A 3,890-nucleotide genomic window follows, 5' to 3' on the forward strand; every position below is an offset into this window, starting at 1 on the left:
CCCGAACATGCGTGGATCTACACGTGGGTTTTCTCTTTCGAATTCCAGGGGCCGCGCTAAGCATAAGTCCGGCAGGCCAAAGCAGAAATCACAACACCAAGCGTGCAGAATCTGTTCAGGCCACACTCTTTCGTCTTGAATCGGATGTGCCCTACTTTTTATCGTCAGGGCAGCAAACAACCCTGCGAGGTAGGATAAGCTGAGAAGGTTGGATTGCTCCAGACTCATCCAGCAAGACTCCCAGCCAGGAAAAAACCTGGAGATGTGCCAGTTGCGCTGTGCCAGAGCGCTTAGTTTGTATGCTACCTGTCTTCTCAGGTAGTGCTAGGAAAGACTCCAGCCCCAAACCCTGGACAGCCACAAAAACCACCACTGGGCTCCCTTGGTTTTCAGGTAGCTTAGAATCAGAACCATGAGGACTGGCGCCTTCCTTTATATTTGCAAAAGGTCCCAAGCAGCATCTGTAACATCTGCAAGTGGGGCTGGGAAACACCCCTGGCCAAACCTGCCATTGTGTCTCTGTATCCTAAACAGTGGCCTAAAGAGATGGTTCTTGGAGAGTTCTTGGTTAAAGAGCAAGGAGTGGGAAATAAGGAAAAACACGGAGTTCTCAGAATGGAAGTGTCGGAGCAGTACTCTTCCCCGAGGATCAGTTTTGGGGCTGGGCCAGTCCATAACTTATCTGGAGCCAGGTGTGAGCTGTATTTGCTGGCATCTCTGAATTATTTTGGAGCGTTAAGACAAATGGCAACCATGAACCGCTCTAAGAGGAATGGGCATTACGACAGAAAGCGCCATTCAGCGTAAGCAAGTCCGGTGTGATACACGTCGGGGTCAAAATTCCTATTTTGCAGATATGCTGATGGGATCTGAGTTGGCAGGACCCCCCAAGGAAGAGAGTTTAGGGATATTCTGGACACTGTGATGGAGATCAGCAGCCGCTGTGGGAAGGGCAAGCGCAGGGGAAGGCCCTGAAACTAGCCCTGCTGTCGTCATCGCGCCAATCTAGCCATCTACGGTGCCGCCATACTTAAATACAGCAAACCGTTCTGGTCAGCAGCTCGGAAAGGATCTTGTCAAGCTGCAAAAGGGACAGAAAGGGGCAAGGAGATGGGCTGACACGGCTCCCTGGAAGGAAAGATGGCAGCATCTGGGATGGTCCGCTTAGAGAAGAGACCAGAGAAGTCGGCCCATGATGGAAGTGTGCACAATTGTGCATGGTGCGGGAAAGTGCGCAGGGAGACCCTTCCCTCTCTTTACAGCCCAGTGGGAGAGTCAGTGGGATGAATACCGTTGCCTTCTCCTCACAGCCCCTAGAGATGCTATGGCGGAAATATGCGCAGCCAAGACGTGGCGGCCGCTAGCCACTTCTCCAGCTTTCGAGATGATGCCCCAGGGAAAGGGCACGGCGGCACGCAGGGTCTGCGCGTGGACTTCCCACGAAATTTGGTGAAGCATCGTGAGAAGAGAACACTGGGAGCGATGGCTCTCGTACACACCCGATAGCGCGACGCATCAGTGAGTGTGTGTGTGTCAATTGTACTTTCAAATCACCCTATTCAGCCAAGAAGGCAACTTCTGGTCTGGTCGGTAATTGATCTCCAGGGGTGGCATTCCAGGCGTCTGAGGGTTGTGCAGGAACAGTGAGTAAACTCCGTTCCAGTTCCAAAAAACCTCGGACTCTGCCTGGCCTGTCCAATCATCCAGCCGGGATGGCATTTGACTGCCCATTTCTCCGGTCTTCTTCATTTCCTTCTCATCCATGACTGAGCACAGATTCTGCACTTCAGCTGCTTGCATGGCCATCAGCCATCTGGGGTCACAGTGGGCTTGCCTCCAAAAGATGGGGCTCCGAGCCTCAAGTAGCGAGAAACGGGGTACGACGGCGGTATTCTCTGTTCCTTGGTGGATTTTTTCTGTGAAGGAAAAAACCCACACATGATAGAAAAAGCCCCGGAAGGTGACAGGTGGAAAACTCCGTAATTTAGACCCCACCCCATAATATTCTGGGAAAGAGGTGGGGGTTTTCCAGTCGCTTAGTCAATAATGATAATAATAATGATGATGATGATAATAATATACATTAGTCTAAGATCAAGCATATGGCATAGCCAGTCTCCCATAGGGAGAGATGGACTTGCTCATCCATCATGCACTTTTATTTTCTGACCATCGAGACGTTTGCAGGGGGCAGGATAGAAAAGCTTTGAATGAATGAATAAATAAATAAATAGTCCCCAGGAAAAGATATTTCTCTAAGCCACCATGCAAGCCATGAAAGTTTTGGGAAAGTGCGGCAGCACAGAAGTTTTCATTTGGCAGGCCGGGTTTGGAAAAGATGTCTCTTCACTTGAGAGGCCCCGGCGGGCCAGGCACGGGTGCTCCTGCCTTCCTGCATTTCCAGATCTGGTTATCGCGCAGTCATAATTAGTACTGATGAAACAGTAGAAGGGGTGAAGGATGCTCACTTGCCCTGTCATTTTCTTGTTCGCTGGGAGCTATAGGCCGATATTCTGCGCACTGTGGCGTTCGAACTCTCCCCCTGCAAAAAGGTGGAATCTGAATGTTTGCTTAAGCAGCCGGCCATTTGGCCACCTAAGCACGTGCCGTAAGGGGCACTGGCAAGGGAGGGATGGAAGCAGTTCACACAATCGCCACGTCCCACCATGGCTTGCTTAAACCACAGCAAATGCTCGTTGGCATCTTGAGCATTGGGAATAGTCAAGTCACAGTGGCAGTCGACCCGGCTTCTTTGGCCATACGAACCCAGCAGGGGTGGGTTGTTGGCAGGGTCCACCAAAGACCATAATCCACCTCATGGGACTGTTGTGGGCAGTTTGCTGACTGTGCCCACAACCCACCCTCTCCGCTACTGTGGGGCAGAGGGGTGTGATGTACAAATCGACCCACTCTTGCCATGTTTTGGGTTTGCGGGGTTGTGATGGAACGGCTTCAGGTTTGCCCCTCGGATCGCCTGCCCAACAACGTTGCGATGTTAGTCCCTTTCCTAGCCGTGTTTTGGTGGAAAATGCTTAGCGTTCCTGAGAAAAAGAGAGAAGCTATATCGGGGCTGTATCAAGCCAGAGGTTCCCGATCCCTGATCGGTACAAAAGAGAACTTGGCACAATGCCGTTTAAAGGGGGCCAAGCGTGGCTCAGCCCAAGGGAAGGACTTCTTAGCCATAAAATGCGCTCAGCCTCAAAGGAGAAGGAAGCATTCAGCTTAAAAGGCACAAGGGTCCCCCAACGCCGCCATCAGAACACTTGGCTGTTTTCACACCGGCCACAACAACACACCACAAATCACCACGAATCTTTCGGAAACAACACAAAGCACCGAAATGCAAAACCTCACGTCAGCATCGTGCACCTGCTGCACGTCAGCAAGCAAAGATGACAGTTCCAGGAATGCAGAGAGAAATCTGCAACTGCACGGCCACTTCTTCACCGTGGCTTGTGGCGCCGAGCATTTCTTTGTGTCGCAACGACCTTATCTTGTGCGCTGTATTTCTGTTGCGTGCTGCGGTTTATGCAGACGTGCCGGCAGCATCGATGTCCATTTAGGAGATCCCCACCACTATCACAAAGTGCTGAACCCAGCGGGGAGTTGGAATAAGACGCGGAGCAGGAGTGCAACCCGTGGCAGCTTTCTCTGGCAAGGCCGGCGAGAGCGGAGGGAGGCATTGGAGAGCAAGTTGCCTGTGCTGCCCTTTCCTCAGATCGCTCCGTCTGACTGGCTTCTCCGCGAGGAGAGGCTGCCTGGAACAGACGGCGAATCACCACAGAGGAGGCGTTTGGCCAAGGACAGAGGGCAGACCACAACAGTGTGGTCTTCGAAGACACCCGCTGGCAGCTCCTTGCCTGAAGGTTTTACCTTCCCTGCTGGAGCTG

This window comes from Varanus komodoensis, unplaced genomic scaffold, assembly GCF_004798865.1.
Source record: "Varanus komodoensis strain SLA01 unplaced genomic scaffold, ASM479886v1 scaffold20_1, whole genome shotgun sequence".
NCBI lineage: Eukaryota > Metazoa > Chordata > Lepidosauria > Squamata > Varanidae > Varanus > Varanus komodoensis.